Source organism: Amblyomma maculatum, chromosome 1 (genome assembly GCF_055883805.1).
Source record: "Amblyomma maculatum isolate TAMU_Amacu chromosome 1, ASM5588380v1, whole genome shotgun sequence".
Taxonomy (NCBI): domain Eukaryota; kingdom Metazoa; phylum Arthropoda; class Arachnida; order Ixodida; family Ixodidae; genus Amblyomma; species Amblyomma maculatum.
In genome coordinates this window covers 240,613,146-240,631,431 of record NC_139344.1, presented here as the reverse complement: position 1 = coordinate 240,631,431, position 18,286 = coordinate 240,613,146, and the positions used below count along the sequence as shown (strand labels likewise).

General features: G+C 56.3%; 2 protein-coding genes across 3 annotated transcripts in view; one reads left to right on the top strand and one right to left on the bottom strand.

Moving 5' to 3' along the window:
- The window catches only part of Rab3GAP1 (RAB3 GTPase activating protein subunit 1), a 257,376-nt gene that overhangs the window by 158,485 nt on the left and 80,605 nt on the right, over nt 1-18,286 (bottom strand). The window lies entirely within an intron of this gene.
- LOC146206046 (uncharacterized) overlaps nt 1,987-18,286 on the top strand; it is a 37,045-nt gene continuing 20,745 nt past the window's right edge. Inside the window, exon 1 of the mRNA XM_084590700.1 lies at nt 1,987-2,157. The gene's annotated coding sequence lies outside the window, so the exon portion shown is untranslated. The remainder of the gene's footprint in view (nt 2,158-18,286) is intronic.

Below are 18,286 nucleotides of genomic sequence, written 5' to 3'. Positions count from 1 at the left end.
CTTTAGCGAACTCAGCTACTTAGATGGCAACCGAACATCGCTATAAAGGAGCAAACAAAGCGTAGATGAGAGCATTTTCAGAAAGCGTTTCTTCATGCCCTGCGGGCATTAAAGGGTGCTGGAAAAGAAGAGAGAGAAGATTCGCTTCGTAAGCACCAGTCTATTCGCACGACACGACGCCTCTAGCTGAACTTCAAACTGTACGGCCTCCACAGTAGGGCGACTACGAGCTGGCACACGCAAACCAACTAGCGCCGCAGAGCATTCAAAAGAGCTCGAAAGAAGGCACGCCGCGACGGTGGCAGCGCATGGTCGCCGTACGGGGCAAATAAGCCGTACCTTTTCTTTACTGGGCGCGGTGGCAGCGGCTGAGTCCAGTCTGCCTCGTCCGGCTATTTTTGCCTCGGTTTTTATAATGGCGCGCCGTTTCGCATTTTCATAATCGAAACGATAAACGGCCTCGCCTTTCAGCCGGCTTCTCGTAGAGAGAGAGAAAAAGAGAAAGAAAGCAGTCGCAGCAAAAAGAAACAAAACAATAACAGCCACAGCCAACAAAGTGGCCGCAGTAGCGCCAGTGGTTCTTACTTCTACTTGCTTCTTTTTTATTATTATTGCTGAAGACGTTTTCGCCGAAGCAGGCAAAAAGTGACCCCTGTGTCGGGCGCCGTCAAAGCGGCTTTTGTCTGCGCAGGTTCCCGCGCTCCGGGAAAGGAAAAGTTCTCGGACGGGGCCGAACAACAAAGGCTGCCCACCTGCGCGCATTCCTGCAGAGACGGCAGCGCCTCGGGAGAGCTCGCAAGGAAGACACACCCCGCGTGCGCACTCCTTCCCGCGGGCAGGACGAGACGAGGGGGGAGGAGGACCTTCCCACCTCGGAAGAGCATTTCTCTGCCGAAATCGCTGCTTTACTTTCCCTTTTTAACGAGCACAGCTATGTAGGCTCGGCCAAAGCGGCCGCCTTTGTATCAAGGAATATTTTCCCCGGGTAATTCGAAGCTGCGGGAGGAGCCAAACGGGCGCGCCTTCCATGCTGCCCAGCCGCCGAAAGCCGCGCTGCCAAAGGCGCCTGGGGCTGAAACACGGTAGCAGCTTGCTTAGTGCTATTCTGTCTCATTTATTTCTAAAACTCGCTGTCTCATCCTCTTTTTTTTTTTCCTTTTTTAAATTTTTTACTGTGAAAGAAGAGATAGACGCAAGGCCCTTTTACTCGGCAGGTGTGCCAGGTACAGCACTGGCAACAGCAGCAACAACAACAACAAAAAAAAAAAAAAAAAAAAACAATTTCTTTGAAACACGCACTTGCAAAACGCTGCCTTTCCAGACAGTATGAATCCTTAATGGATGCTTCATCTATGATTTTCGGGTCAATTTTTTCCACCGCACGGCTGAACACCTGAACTAGGGACAACACAGATGATGATTTATCATAGCCAAATTCTGCGAGGTACTTTGTGAAAGGTCATGAAAGCGAATTGCCGCAGAAAAATTATTAATGAAACGGTTAGACAGAACGACATTATAGTGGAAGAGGAATAACTCATTTTTTAGTCAAATACAAAACCATGCATACAATATAGTTCGTCGAGAAGCGCATCAGACAAGACCCCGGTTACATTAAAAAAAAAAATGAATTTCGCTTTTACCACCCTTCGGCGCAACTCGCCTAGGCGCGCAATGCATCCAGCGATTGCGCTCCATTCATAATGCCAGCCATTGAATTGAGCTGAGAGAACTTCGGATAGCGTACGTAGTCGATGTTGGAGAGCGAATCTTCGCATCGTCTCGCTCTCACCCGTCCATTCACTGTCCCTACCGCCAGTGATTTAAACAAGGCCAGAGTTTGGGTTGCGACGTGGCTTTTGCCCACTGTCTTCTCTCAACGTGAAGGAAACACCACAGAGGCCTACAGGGCGGCAAACACGGAATGGCCCCCATGTCAACACGGGCCGAGAAGGAGACCACACCTTGCGGGCCCAATGGCACGGCCGCCCTCGCCCGCGAGGCGAGGAGGCTGCCTTCTTGCCGCGCAGAAGGGCGCGCAGGCCACGCCAGGGAACCAGTCGGCCAGAAGGAGGCCCCCGTCGAACAGCCGCCGTGCCGCTCTTGCCCAAAGGATTAAACACCTCACCGGCCCCAGCGCTGCCCCCGTACCACCCGGTGAGTGCGCCGTGTTCGCGGCTCCAGTGCCGCAGGGCCTCTGCAGGCCCCGGGGCGCGGCCTCGGCCGCCGTTCCCAGCACGCCGGGACACACGAGGAGACCCGGCTGCTGGGAACGCGCGCCTGGAGACCGGTGAATGCCCGCCGCTACTGCTGCGTTTTCCCGCGCGGTAACCGCGACATTACGCTACCGCTGACTGACGCTGTGCGACCACAGAACACACCATCAGTCAACGATGGCCTAATCGAACAAACCTTGAAATCAGTGACGAGCACTTTGTAGCCCCCGCATGGCAACGAACTCCCGGCTGTCATTCAGTATCCTGCCACTTCGCTGCGAGTTCACTTGCACTACGCCGGCCATTTTTATCAATGTCATCGTATTGCTGTGTGTTCCCCAAACGGAGACAGGTGCCGCGTACAAGGCGGGAAACGTTTGTGTCGCGATCAGCCACAGAAAGGCGTCATGCTTGCAGCAGAAGCGTTCAAACCTTATGGTTATCATGTGGAAGCTATGCGCGAAGAAGGGAGCCCACATCCGCGCCGAGAAGCCGTTCCTGCTGGGGCATGTCAGGAAATAGAATTGACGCTCTTGAGATCCACTGCTAGCGAGGCTGATGGTTATTGAGTCATCGGATTGTGATGGATGATTTGCGTGGATTCAGCAGAATCTTGACATCTTCGTTGCGCGATGGCCGCACCGACGGCGATGATTTACTCGTGCCCAGTCTTCCGTAACCGACATGTGAACGGTATGGACGACCTGCCAAGCGGGAGCGAGCCGCCGCGGGGCGGGCTATCGGCAGCAGCATCTCACGTCCGCGATTTGAACACCCGCCGTTCCGCGCGAAATGGTGCGTGGCACAATTCGGCACAGCCACCGCCTTATTTACGCCGCCCTATCCGCCCCGGATCACGGAAAGGAATCACACGCGAAAAAAATAAACGCACCTCGCATTTCGACGTTTATCGCCGTATAACATCGCTGCGCTACGACCGGACCGCGAGGACACGGCACCTGATTAGCGCATACTTCACGAAAGGATAACAAGAGGGGGGGGGGGGGGGGGGGTTATGAGAAAGCCACTCAACGAGACGCGGCACGTGCGCCAGAGAGCTTTTGTTCGTTCAGTCCCAATCAGGTTAGCGCGAAACCAGAATCAGAAAGAGCGGAGCTTTCCCTATGGCTTGTGGTGACGACTTAAGCGGGAAACGCATGTGAGCGAAAAAGTGAGCGAAGCGACAAGGCGGCGCGGCGTAAGCGATCATGGTTCGCTCCGTCGCCTACTGGGGAAGACGCATGCACGCGACAGCGCGAACCGAGCGAAACGACGACAACGCTGGCATTTGGCTGGCTTAGTGGCTTAGTACACCGCAAAACTATTGCCAAATCTAACAAGAGTCATAACGATTGCAAGAATTAACGTTATTTTGCGACAACATGGCAAAGTAAAATGTATTTACAGCAAACCGTATCGAATGTGTGTGAACTTGCACTGTAATCGGCACGAATAGTCACGTGACCCCTTGGTTCTACTGTTGTTTCGGTTGCGATTAGACGTTCTTTGAATCCTTGGCTATCCGCCATTGTTCGTACAAAGCGAAATGTTTACGCGGTAATGCACAATCACAATGCAACACGACAAAATAAAGAAAGCATGCGAAATGCGCGGCAGTGACGTACGGTTACTTCCGGGCGAACGAGCGAAATTTTCTATTTCGGCAGATCCGAGCGACGAGCCAAGCGACACATGCATTTCTGTTCGCGCGAAGGCTTCGCGCGACGCGTGCCGCCGTCGCGTTCGCGTAAGTTTTCGCGTGCATGCGATTCAGGCTTTAAGCCTGCATAGCCCGTAAGAGGAAGCTCGTGAAAGGCACGTGAAACCATGGGTCGCGTTTTAAACGCCGTTACTGTTGTCGCGTATACTTTTCCACTATTCACGCCGTTATGAAAGCCAGAAGTTCTTGACTACTTAGCATGCGTTTCATGCCTTCCGATGAACTCGGAACAGCGTGGACTGTCTGTCAGCCTTGTAGCATGCACTGCCTTCAAGCAGCGCAGACGGGCGCTGCAGACAGGCGAGCGCGCTAACGCTGGGCGTACCCCCAATAACACTCCAACGTGTAACGAGGACAGCCTGCCTCATTATCGGTGCTCACCAATGCGTCGCAGTCGACGCGCGTGAAGGGCAGAGAGGGAGGCCAAGTCGACTGCGGCCGCCCACAGTGCACACACGCGAGCGCAGGGCTCTGCGCCGGACAACCAGGAAAAGAGGATCGACCGCAGCGTGATGCCCACCCTAAGCTGCGCACAATCAGCAAAAAAAGAAAAGAAAACGCAGCGGCAACGACAGCAAGGCGCGATAGATGCACTGGGCAACGTTGAATCCGTGATACTGTATACAATTAGCCAGACACCTTCTCTTACGTATTTTCAAAGCGCGCGATGGAGGTTAAAGTTGGCTTCACTGCAGCGGAAACAAATGTGAGAAACCGCCCGCTGAAATTCTTATGTCGATCACACCACTGCAGTTCAGCAATGAGATAACAAACGATTCGTATTTCGCAACCGACTGGATACGCTTTATCGTATTTAACGTCTCAAAGCGACTCCGGCTATACGAGCAGTAGTGCATAGTTTCGACCTTATTGGGGTTCGTGCACAGACATCGTGGCTGGGATCGAGTGAGTAGCGCATAAAAATAACTTTTGCCCGGAATAACAAAATACCAGACCGCGCATGTGCCTACAGCGACCACAATGCGTTTCCCGGATTTTCTCCGCAGGTTACAGAATACACGCCACAGATGCCAGTTAGCTGTAACATGACGTCGGTGCACTCCGCCATGCAACGGCAAAAGGCACGGCTGGACTAATGCGCAGCCATTGTGCGCGCACAATGCCGCAGCACAGGTACTCAGAATGTCCACCTCACGTGAGCGGCAAGTCCGCTCTGATTCGAAACGGCAGTGAGCACGTAGCCTGCGCGTCGACACGGGCGCCGTTGCATAACTGTGCCACAGCAGCTCGACTTGTGCGCCAAGCCCGCTTTTGCGACGCAAAGCTGAAGCGGCCGATATCGGGAGGGCGGGACGTGCTTCCCGCAAGAACAAAAGGCGGCCGCCATACATGGGAGCCGGAGTGCATCGTTCCGCAGTGAGCCGCGCGTGCTGCTTCCACGCGATGTGCGCGCCAAACGCACGGCGGTACTCTTATCCGTGGGAGGCAAACGAGCCGGAAAAAAGAACCGCTCGCGCATTCCAGGGTTAGGCCGAGCAGCACAGGCTCGCCTACGCGCGCGCGCCTCCAAGGACGTGCTGATGGGGAGGGCGACATCGAACGTCAGCCAGCGCAGTTAGATCTATTCTCATTCTGCGCAGCCGCCGTACAGTCTACGCTCCGCAAGGTCGCCTCCACGGCAGCCATGCAGAACCGGAACACTACCGCAGCCGGTGCTTGCAAGGATGAGATGCTCCCGACGGCGGCGCCCTCACAAGAGACAGCGCGTGGGGTAGCAACAAACTCTCATACGAGCTTCCGAGCTTCTCAAACTCTCATACGAATGTTCCGAGCTTCGGCACACAGCGCTCGTTCCGTCCTCCTACCAAGCTGGCAAACGCGGCTGCCCCGGAAGCTGTTTCGGAAGCAACGAAAGTGCGACCACTTTGCTCGTGCGGTGAGAAGGCGCATCAAGATGCCAGGAACTCGGAAGGCCCCGGAAGCGGTCCTCTCGCAGGTAGCGGGGCGCGAATGGCGCGGCGCGGCCCCCTGGGACATCGCGCGGAGAACCGCAACGCGGCCCGACCCAGAGGCGAGGGTGACGTCGTAAAGGGCCGCTTCCCGGTGCGATAAGACCGATCGTGCCGTCCGCGTGCCACAGCGCGGCCCGATCGAAAGTACGTATACGGTCGATAGCGTATCGCGTGAGCCAAAGCTGGGACCCAGGGAACCAGTTTTCGGCCGCCACCGACTGACGAGAAGCGCGGCTGTCCACGGTAGAGCACGCGGAAGTGGCCGGAGCGACGCCCGCCTTTTCTTTTGCTGCCAGCCGTGCCCTTTTCACGCGTCAAAGAAAGGAAAACAATCCGAGAGGCCCACGCTAAGCATGGGCGAGGCGCCATTTGTCCGTTCGACAGGCGTCAGTGGCGCGCACCCAGGTCACGCACTTGCAAATTCTGGCCAGAATGCGCTGTTCTCCAAAAAGGCCGACGTTCAAGGCGTCCCACTTATCGAGCAGCAGACTTAAATTAGCTCTTCGAAGAATGAAAGGTCGTGACAAAGCACAGAAGGCGTTAGCTCTCTCTCGAGGAGGCAACCTTCTGGCCCGGGAAGCAGACGGCGAGTCCGAAAGGCGACACGTGAGGAGAAAACCTATTCGAAGTGCGCCGCAGATAGTCGATTAGTGATACCAGAAACAGGAGTGTGCTTAAAAAGCGGGAGCCAGCCGATCTGCTTTTTACTCCCGCGTCTGGCGCTGCACGCGTCAGAAAATTCGCTCCTGTTCGAGGGGCACGTCTCCGATCCGCACGCCGACACCAAAGTTCGGCGTAGCCGAACCAGGCAGAAGGGCGGTAAATAAAGGGGGGAGGGAGGGCGCCACGCAGCCTTTGGTCCGTGGGCCGCATCATCTTGGAAAAGGGGCTCCAACCACAAGAGACCCTTCAAAATTAGTCTGGTAAGCAATGAAATGTATCCTCTTGCGCGAGGATAGATAGACAGGACGGCCGTTCGGCGAGCGCTAAATTTCGCTCCCACTCTGTTCCTCCCACCGTTCAAGTCAGCCCGGCAGCGGCCAGGGGCCCTCGTCCACCGCAGCAATGCCGGGGCATTGATCGCGGGACCACCGCCCGGGCCGCTGGCAGAGGGTGCGTAAGAACAACGGCACGGTACAAGCCCCAAAATGAACCGAACCATGCTTGTGCTCGGAGTGGAGCTTGAAACGAGCGCTTCGGGCGGAAAATAGTGCTCATAGAAGTCGCCATTGGGCTAATATAAGCTGCGCAAACACAGCCAACAGTAAACGAAGGCATCCAGAGTCACAGGGCACGGTCTTTACAAGGGGCAATCGTGAGCTCAGCGAAAAGTAAAGTTTCAAAACAACGACAAAAAAACTAACTTTACGTCGAACTGCGACCTCTGACGGTGAGGAAACAACAGTTGATTGCCAGCATCGCTGCGCTCCCGTCAGACGCGGAGGCGTGCCGAGCAGCGCAGTCAGAGGTGCGCGCACGGGGACGCCGTGGAAGAGAGGCAGGATTGTTTATGTGCGGATAAGACACTTCCTAGTTGAGCGCTGACGTGCCCAGTGAGAGAGAGAGCCGTTTCGCACGGTCAAGCGGTAAAAGTTGCAGGCAGGCAGCGCTGCTGTCACAGAAAGTGCCTCCGAGCACGACACGCTTGCCGCGGCCCTCGAAAACTGCACGACGCGGAAACGCCCCGGCAAGGAGCTTCCGAACGGCATGAGCGCCCGTCACATCTCGGAGCCTCCCCCCCGCTGGCCTGGACGTCGTGCGCGTCCATTCAGGGACCACATCGCACTAATCTCCATGCACGGTGTACCTAAGCCGGGCCCGGAATGGCACGAGCTGCCTTTCCGCACGCCCCCTGCCAATGTAATCGGTCCCTCCTCACCGTAAACACAAGCTGGCAGGAGCAGCTCGTGCCCAGTCACGACGCTCGGTGCGACAACCGTTTGCTGAGAAGCGGTCGCAGGGTCAACGACACTGGCCGCCGCTGCACTTAACAGGGGAAAGGGGACTATCGATCACGTCGGGCGCCCCCGCACTGTGTTCCGCAACTGATCAAGGCGAAGTTGGAATCGGCAGAAGGGAAAGAAAAATGTGCAAAGCACGGCACCGTGCACTGGCGACACGGCCCCCGTCGACTGCGACGAGATAAGGGTCAGTGCAACCACGAGAGCGAGATAAAGAGCGACCTAACCCATTCCGCGAGCAAACGGGAAGCAGAGACATCCTTAGCAAGGTACACTGCGCACGTAGCACGTGAGGCGGGGAAAAGAGAAAAACATCCAGTTCAACTTGATGCCTACTTGAACCGTTGCCCCGCGGCTTCGAGGGGAAACTACTTTTTGCGGCATTTCTTATTTTAGCCCAGGAACTCCTTTTCGAGCTTAAGTGCAATGGCCGGTGAGGCGAAACTCGCTACAAAATAAGCCGAGCAAATTTTGCTTCAAATACGCGTCGGTCGTCCCTACGCCCAATTTATTGCGCTTCGAGAAAAGGCACCTGAAAGTTGTGCGTCAAGTTTCTCATACAATTTTCTCTGAGCTGTGAGGGCTCAAGAACTGCGACATTATACTCACCCCGTTTCCGCACGCGCATTCGTTAGCTGCACTTACTTTCGCACGAAAATAAGGGCTGTGGTGATAAAAGGTGTGGCAAATATAATCTACCTTTAGAGAATGCAAACGAGGCAATCGACAGCCTCGTCAAACGCTAGGCGACTGCGAAGCCGCAATCGAGCGGCCGAATCTGTGGCAGCGCAAGAAGCCGGTTCTTGGCTACGGTTCCCACAAAGGCTGCGGGAAACGGCACCAAAATGTGAACGCGACAAAACACCAGAACCGTTGTTATCGGGCGCCCGTGTACTGCGGCGGCCGCGAATGAAACGCGTCGCTCCAGAAGTCACTTGGACGCCTTCCAGCGCGCTAGAAAAAGGTCGCGCAGCGAGGTCAAACCGTGGTCGGCAGTGCAGACTGCGCGGGGGACGGCTCGCTCTGTGTCTCTCGCTGCGCCTGGCCTCGCCGTGCGACGAGACACGAGCGCGTCTTCCAACGCGGGCCCACGCGACCGGAAGCACTCCCACCCGAATAAATCATGTCGCCCCGGATATGTGGAGCGGACTCCACCCCGGAGCATCCGCTTTCCCCGGAGGGTCACGCGCCAGCACCGTTAGGCGAGCCACCCCTTTGGGAAAAGTGCACCACCGATGGCCTTCGCCGATAGCCGCCGGCGCATCTTCGCGACCGGACATCACGCGGCGAGCACCCCGGAGAAAGGCCGAAACCAGTTCCGCTTTCCGCTAAAAAAAAGGGCGCCGCGCACCGGGACAATTAACGTTTTCGTCGGGGCCCGCTAGCGCCCCGCGGGCAGGCACGCACGCCCCGAGCGTGGGGAATCCAATACTCCAGGGGAGAGAGTCCGGTCGCGCGGCCCTCCGTCAGAATGAGGCGGGCGACATTCCGACGGAGGGCCGACCGGGATGCCGCAGGTTGTTGACACGGGCGCCGTGATCGCGACCTCGGCACGCTGGCCATCGATAGTCGTGCAGCCGAGAAAAGGCAGCCACGAATGTGCCACGCCATCCGGGACCGTTAGCAAATGGAGAAGACCCCGGAAGCAGTGACAAACCGGCCACGCGAGCGGCACGTAACAGGTCTCCCGGTGACATATGACTTTGTAACCGCGGCACTTACACGCGGCGCGGCCATGAACGCCGACGGGACAAGCGCACGACACGACCGAAACGGAAAGCGCCAGAGGTGGGAAGCACGCGACCTCACGACAGATGTCTAGCGCCTTATGACACACGCGAGAGCAGCACCAGACGAAACAAGGAAAGAAAGGCGGGTAATGGAAAAGGAAAGGCATTAAGCAAACAAGAAGTTTCGCGACATCGGGAAATGAAGGCCGCGCTCCTTTACGGTGTTTTGTCGCTAAAAGAAGCGACACATGCCACAAACAATGCAAGCGCTCACGTGGCTTCTGAGGCGCATCCAAAAAGGCACCTGCAGGGTACAAACCTCCACATGCGTACAGCCCACCCCACATCAACGCGCGTTATATATTGCGGCGAATATAAAAGGGCAGCGCGAGCCTTCGCGTCCGCTGGAAAAGAAGTGGTTCGCGCCCTTATTCGCCAAGGACGTCGCAAGAAGCCATTCCGCCAATACCCCGGGGTGTGGCTGGTGCGCCGATTCCCTCCCCAGATAAGGAGCGCGGAACAAATGTCCCGCGGGGGCCGCCAAGCGTCCTCGCATTTTCTGCCAGGCGCCAGCTTGCGCGGTTCCCCCGCCGTTTTCCCCCGTAAATCGGAAAAGTGCGTCCAATCGGCAGCGATCGACGTAAACTGTTTTCGTGGTCTCGAGCAGAAGACCGCGGAAAGCTCGGTAAACATCGTCTAGCTCAGCGGCGACGGATTTTTCAACGGGTTTTTCATGCCACTTCAAGCGTGCAATTCAGCTAGTTACACTCGCAGCAAATCCAAAACTCGGCCATTGGAATCCAGGAACCGCATTGTCCGCCAGCTGGTGACCATCAGAAAGCAGCAGAGCCGCCAGGTGACCTTCCATCCGCGATCACGAAAGCAGAGAGTGGCCAACCGGCGGTGCGAATTATGCTCCGCGATGTGAAAACAAAGGGGCCGCCTGTGCAGCATCCGCTGGCCGCGCCGCCGGTGGCCCCCAAGATGCATCGCCAAGGTTGCGTGCCAGCCAGCGCGACGTCAGCGGTGCACACAAAGCGACCGCCGCGGCGGCAACCATTATCTCCAGCCTTTTCTCTGCGCGCCCTTTCGATCCCCGGAGGATGCAGCACGCCGGACACCCCTTGCACGTTCCACCCGACGCCACATGCTCGGGACATCCGTGGAGGAACACTACACGAGAGCTACTGGAACTGTACAAGGATGTCTAGGATTCTTCCAAAACTTTAGGGCCCAAAAGCTCCCTGGAAAGTTCAGTGCCCCAGACGAAAGGAAGTCTCAAACCACCGAGCGAACGTTAAAAAAAAAAAAAAAAAAAAACCTTCATCCCAGAGGAGGCATTTCTAAATTCAGATGTGGAGGTTGTTGCCGTTTTATAAAATCAAAAGCTAACACAACAATTTTTTTTTCGCTATTGTTTCCCACCTGCAAATGCCCCCAGAATCACCGCAGGTACCTAGCCGAGAACAATTTCGCCTCCTAGTAGTGCTCGTGACGCGTGGGAAGAGGCGAGCCATGCCGAGCAATCGTGCGAGCCACTGCGCAAACATATATCTCGCCACCGCGCGCTCGCTGTTCGGCTGGGCTCGCGTCCCATCAATCACTCTCGCGTGTCCCGCGCTCACGGGTGTTCTCGGTGCACGCCACAGCAAACCCCCTCTCGTCCCTAAAGAAACACTGCCCTCGCGAGCACGCGATAACAGCGTGGTGCCGTGCTAGAACGAAGTAATAACTTCAAGGCCGCCCACGAGAAACTTTCCTCGGCGAAAAAACCTACACTGCTCCTACGTTCAAAGAACTCCTTTGTTCGTGTAACACTCCTTCCCACACCCTTCCCAGCAACCAATCATGGAACTTTGTTGCGCAACGTACTCCCCCACCTTCTTCTCCAAACGAAATGACAAAACTCCAGACGTTTGTTAACCCTTGCACAATCTCGCTGTAGCCGAACATTCTTTCGTACCGTACGTGTGCAGACAATCTGGGATATAATATGGTCACAGAGAATAGCTCTATTATACCACCCAAAATTTTAACAAGGGCACAGTGAAAACAGCAGTAATAGCTACACTGCGAGATATACGGCACGTCGTAGGGGAAGGCTCCGGAATAATTCAAGGCCAGCTGGGATTTCTTACTGCTCGCTGGTACCTCGGCACATGGGCGTTTTTGCATTTCGCGCCCGTACAAAACAACCCAAAATTATTACACTAAAAAAAAAAAAAAATGCTCCATCGGTGCTTGGTTAAGTGTGGATTTACGGGCCACTCTTGGAAGGAGCGCGGTCTGTGCTTGATTGACTTTTGATTTACCAGAAGATGTCGCACCAGATTCTACAACGAGGGTCCCAAGATCGCCAAGGCACGAAACGGCAGCGAGGAAAAAGTGGGTCGCTGCGGCTGAATGGGCACTGCCAATACAACGACCGCGGGATCCTCGCACGACACATTAGCGGCACGCGAAGCTCGCGGCCGAACGGAATCCTTCAGGCGATGGCGCGATGGAAGGACAGAAAGTGGGTTACAGACGCAACACGCCAGGCGGTGACGCCCGGCACACGCTCTCCTTGTCGCGCCGTCCTTAGAAGCGGGAACCACACAGCAGGCAGCGCTCTACAACAGGCACCTTCAGCGAAATGTCTAAGCAAAGCGAGGCAGAGAATTATGCAAAAAGCCTTGGCTCGCTTTGGAGCAGCCGCTCGCGCTTAGCTACACTGGCTACACGCAGCGCCGCGGGCTGGACCAGATAGGCGGCGCGCTCTTCCCCAAGGGCTGAATTTGCACGCGCCGAGTTTGAAAAAGCTCGCGCTACGGAAAACACCTCGCGCGCCGGCCTGCCTGCACAGGAGCAGTGAGCCGCACGCAAAAGCGCCGAAGACAGCAACGGAAGGCGCAGGAAGGAGTGCTCAACTGCGCCGAGCGCGTTCCTTGCAAATGGAGACGGAGGCGATCTCAATCGCTGCTTCGGAAGTCGTGCAACGCCGACCAATCTCGCGCCGGAGATATTTTACCCTGGTTAGGAGAGGATCGAACGCCTAACGTAAACGTGAGCGCAATGCGAATCGAACTTGCCTCACGCTTAAATTCCACAAACGAACAGATAGCGTCAGGCTCCCGCCTTTTTTTTTTTTGTCTTTCTTTTCTTGCGACCCAAACTGGCGCGGCAACAAGAAACAGCTCTGGGCTCTGAAACGCGCACCGCATGCACGACGGACGAAAATTGCCCAGGGGAAAAAAAAAAAAAAATACAACTGCCGTCGCTATAGAACGCACCGCTAACAAAGCGGTCGTTCTGGCACTGTGTTACGGCCGTTGTGCGTCCTCCTACGACCAACGGCGGTTGCCAAGGCAGAAGCTGTCGGACAGACGGAGGGCCCTAGATGGGGTTGAGTCTACCCAGCCGTGAAATCTGAGGAGGAAGAAATTAACGCCCGACTGCGGTGGCTCTCTCCCCGCTCCAGCCCACGCACGCACACAAAGTGCAGTTTACATTCGCGCCTTTCTCTCTCTCTCTCAAGATTGATGCAATAGAGAAAGCCTGCGCGCAGCAGGGCGGCATTTGATAACAGTTACCCCGAATCGCGAATTTTCCTTCACCGAACCGAACGCGGCGTATGCACGAGCTCTGAGGAAACGATTTGAGGGCATACGCGAAGGAACAACCCAGCCAGGTAATCCCATTTAAACAGGCAGTTCTGAATCAGCGAAAACAGCAAACCCCACTATATAACAGTAAATAAGCGAGGACTAACCAGAGAAAGTTTAGGGGTGCGCGATAACTATCACACATACAAAGTACGACCGCGTCAAGTGTAAACTTAAGCACAGCCTGCCATTACAATCGGAAACAAAAGAAAGCAGACCGAGGGTACGCAGGGACAATGTCGATAAATCATTCGCGCAGCAATCAGCCCGCTCGTACAAGACGCCCGAGGGATCCGAAGAAGCCATGCACATGTGGCCGAGATGGGCCCCGAACGGCACCGTGCGAAAAGGGCGTCAGGTGGCCGCCTGGTGACGCGCAGCTTTGTTCTGCGCGGCAGCAAGAAAGAGCAACGGAATGAAAGAAAGCCCTGCCAGAACCGACCTGGGACCCCAAAGTGACGTGAGAACCGGCCGCTGCGACAGCAACCTTGCCCGTCAGTCCTGGCGGCGTTTGGACGGGCGCCCTGCCCGCTGACCCTCTCTGCGTCGACGACGGCGCAGCATTCCTGATTAAGTAGAACGTTGCGGGTGAGCGCCGCCGAAGGGGCTGCTTGTCGACCGCCCCACGGCACAGCCGCCGGCAGAGACAGTCTGTTTCCCAGGCGCCTACACTACCGCACGTGTGAGCTGCGAATTTGTCGCCCAACGGGGCGGGTACACCACCGGCCCCACAAACTAACTAATCTGCGGTACAGTGAACTAGAATATTCTAGTTCACTGTATCTGCGGACTCAGGGTCTAGCAAAGCCTCAAGCTTCGGTTTTCATACCAGGGGCACGAGGTGTATATATGTACATATGAATGCAAACTAAAGGGCAACACAATTCCTCTTCGTCAGCTGCCGATTGTGCAACTCTTCCGCCGGGGCGTAAAAGTAGACGGCGAAGTGCTGTCACTCCACGCGTTTATTGCCGACGTCAGCTGCCTGAGAGGTGTCGCTGAAGGCGTGCGCCATCGTCGAATAAAGCGGCGCCAAACGCAGACATGGATGTGCCCGAAACATTTGGCGCAAAAGCATCAAAGTGGCCCGAAGCAAGCTCCCTCCGCAAGCACGCACTGACGATGAGCGGACGCGCAAGCAAAATGCGCAAATCGAATCACTGAACGAAAAGAAGGCCGCCGCAGGAGAGGAACCAATGGAAACACGAAATGAAACATGCGTTCTTTAGGAACCTTTGCAAAATGGTACCAGAGGTCCGTTTCCTGCAGGAAGGGTGTCAAGTAAGCCAAGCACACAAGCCCACCTTTCGGACAATGCGAACATCGGGTGCCGCGTAAGCCAAGCACACAAGCCCACCTTTCGGACAGTGCGAACATCGGCGCACAGCCTCTGTTGCCGTGAGGCGTCATTATGCGACCAGTAGCAAGCATTGCGCAAGTGTCCGCGTTTTCGCACTCGCAGTACCGCGCGCCCTGAATGGACGACGGGGCGAGGGAGGTCCCGCTGTTTTAGCAAATGAGTCAAATGGCCTCCAATCACGCTCGGTGCGCAGCCACAAGCGGCTCTGCGGCATGAGGAAAGATGCCCGCCGGGCTTATAAAGGTCCGCTTTGATTGCCCCCTGCGTCACACGACATCGCAGCGAGTAGCAGCAGCGTATGCGCAAGCGGAGACCATTGTTTCAGCGTATTCCGGAGCAGCCGGACGACGACAGCGCGAGCGTGCACGGGAGGGCTACCACAATGTGACGAGGCGACCGAAAGAAAACATCTGAGCGGCCGACAACAAAGGCCGCATTGAATAGCTAGCGCCGCCGCGTGCGATTACTACGGCCTCGTTGAAACGGGCCTCACTGGAGCCGGCTGCCCTTACGAGAATGAGCCAAGGGCGTCGAGGATGGCTCAGCGTACGGCTGCCACCTTGGACCTGCAAACCTGGTATGCACGAGCGGGCCTGTGAATGCCCCTGCCGGTTGCAACAATGGCGGAGACATGCAGCGAAAAGTGCGACAATAACATGCGTCCAGCACGCTGGACTGCAGCTCTCGGCAGCGACAGCTAAGATCGAGGGCTGGCGCATACAAGACTCAGCAGAAGGACACGAAAGTGAGAGAGTTCGAATACTCCTGGTGCCTGAAGGCAGTGGATCCGACACTGTCACACAACTTCTAGCCCCCATGACCAGGTTCTTAAAGAGGAATGCCAGTGCCGACAGAGCAGAGGCAGAACGGTTCGCTGATCCTGCTCCCACAATAGGCGGAGCCAGGGCCACCAACGAACGTCAACGGCAGCCGTGCGCTCGCGGTGCTATAGACCGCAATTGCGCCAGGGCAGCTGTTATTGGCGCCGATCGGGACCCGCACAATCGGAGCTCCCCTCGGGCGAAGAAAGCGAACGGCGGCCGGAGCCACTGTACTCGCGGGGAGCGCTCCGCCGGGGGCTGAGAACACGTCTTCCGGTGCAGAGGACAGAGACTTCCGCGTTGCGGGGGCCCAGCGAGCGTTGTCAGGGGAGCCACGAACGGGCCTTTCGCACGCTGACAACGCGGAGCGACAGGCACGATACCGAAGAGCGGCTTCCCCTTCAAGGGGGCCCCACCGGATCTCGCTCACTCCTGCAGAGTGGTCGCGTACATGCTTACGCAACTCTATTTCTGACGAAGCTGGCCCACGACACGACGCCGCCCTGTTCGCCGAAACGGTTTCATTCGGAGCCCGCGGCAGTTTCTGCAACGGTACCTACAACGGCACGCACGCACGCACGCACGCACGCACGCACGCACGCACACACACACTCACTCTCTCTCTCTCTCCGAAGAAGCGGACCCATCACAGCGAACACGCCTCTGATTCGTGTGGCTATGACCGCTGATATGCCATGACACGAGCGCGTGTCGCGGTAGCAAGGGGAGGATGCGAGCGGATACATCCGCTGCTGGCGTGTCGTACCAATAGTTCACACACCTGTCGTTTCCGCACAGACTCAGAAGTCGAAAATGGGCGGAGAAATTAGGAAGGGGTGAACGAAGACGGAGTGGCTCAGCAAGAAGACTGCCTGACGTGCACCGCCAGCCTCCACTTGGGTCTCGCCATCAGGCAGAATGGGTGCCCGACTGCTACATGCGGATCTGCGAACGCATCAGCGGCTTCTCCTGATCGCGTGATAGTGGCTTCTTCCAAGGCTCGCGTGTGCACGGCTAGGTATCGTTCATACGGACGCGCTCCCCCTTTTATACAGTTTAAATTGATCTCTAAAAGAACACACTCCTAACAAGCAAGCTTCCGCAAATCGGACAACCGTTCCCTCACACTGACCTATAGGCTATGTTTTGCCCCGCAGTACATCACCCACTTCGTTTTTATCGCTTACTTTTGTCAAAATAATGAAGCGACGCCAATGCAACAGTGACCGTGTATGACACAAGGTCTACTGGCCCTGTGAAGGACGACGTGCCCACGAAGCAGCCGAACACAATGACTAGCCGATGCTCCCGAAAGACAGGCAGTCGCCGCCTGATGCAATCAACAAAAGGCCACTGTTCGTCAGTTTCAATACGACACGACTCCCTGCATTGCAGACAGAAATCCCGAACCGATACGTCGGCAAGGCTACTCCGTTTCGGCAAACAACAGGGTCCACTGCGTGACAAATCAAAATAGGCGAGCTCATCGACTCCATCTATGTTGTCGATCCTTTGGCTGGTGAATCATGCCTGGGGGGGGGGGGGGGGGGGGCACACGAAATCGTGCCAGACATTTCGGAAAAACTACACTAAGTGGCTAATTTACTTTCCGGGCTTGAACGACTTACTCGGCCGGAAGGCATGTTCAGTGGTGCTGCCAATATCGATAATCGACCGCCTAGCAAGCTTGCTCCCGCACGATCGCTTGTAAGCTGTGCGATCACCCATTTTGGCACGACCTCTGCATACGTTGTAGCAAGCCCCCTTTTTTTGCCAGCAAGACTGGTCGAACAAGAGGCAAACACCGCATCTCTCCTTCTCACTGCGACCGCAGCGCTGACTGCGTTTATCGATCTTGCTTTACAAGCACTCGACTGCAGCTGCCGAAGAATCAGCGTCTGTGAAATGAATGGAAATTCGTACGCCACCTTCAAGATGGCTTAGCAGAAGCAAGGAAAAGCCTTGCACGTTTGTAATTCTAGAATGAAAAGGGTCCTCGTGAATCAATTTAAACATAAAAAAATCAACAAACTGACCATTACCTGCATGTCGTAAGAGCTACTTATCCAACAGTTATCAACGGAAAACATGCCTAAACACGCACCGCAGCGAAACTCACAAGATCGCCTTCTCAGCGTTTGCTGTACGCGCGTTTTGCAACCACAATGTCCATTCAACCACCCACACAGGCAGTGAGGAGCTCACCACCACCGCGTCGCCTTGACTGCTGCGAAACAGAAAAGCCACAGCTCAAAACTCTGCCGACGACGCGCGGTCGCGCCTCTCGCTCGACCAGGCGGCTCCGCACGCACTTACTCCCATCGATTGTGTCCCCCGTCCTCCCCCATGCCAGGCATTGAGGCGCACGCGGACAAGAAGCAACCACGCGCCGCGGCGGGCGTTCCGCTTGGCACGGTCCAACGATTCTGCGTCCAAGTCGCTCGCTCGCGCCACTTCCGGATCGGGCCACCCATCTCGGAGCCGCAAGTGAGGCTCTCCAATGGCGCGAGAAAAGCAGGCGTCCGGGGACATCATCCAGGATCAGTGTGACGCAGTTTTGGACAAGCGGAGAGCGTTGTTCCTGGCCTTGCGTTCAGCTGCCTCTCGCGCGTGTTCAAAGGCACGCGCGAGTGAAAGGCACATGTCAGATGACCGCTGGGCTGTCCAAGAATGCCGCGGCGGCAGCAGCCTCCGAATCTGCGCTCGCTCGAAGGCCTCGCCGACAGACAAGGCCTTGACCTGGCCGCCGCGGAGAACGGGCGTGCTCGTGGCGCAATTGTGCACCTTGTTTCTGCGGCGCCGGCGACCGAGTTTCCTGGGCGCCCCGGCTGCGCCCGCCAGCGCGGGGCGTACCACTGTCG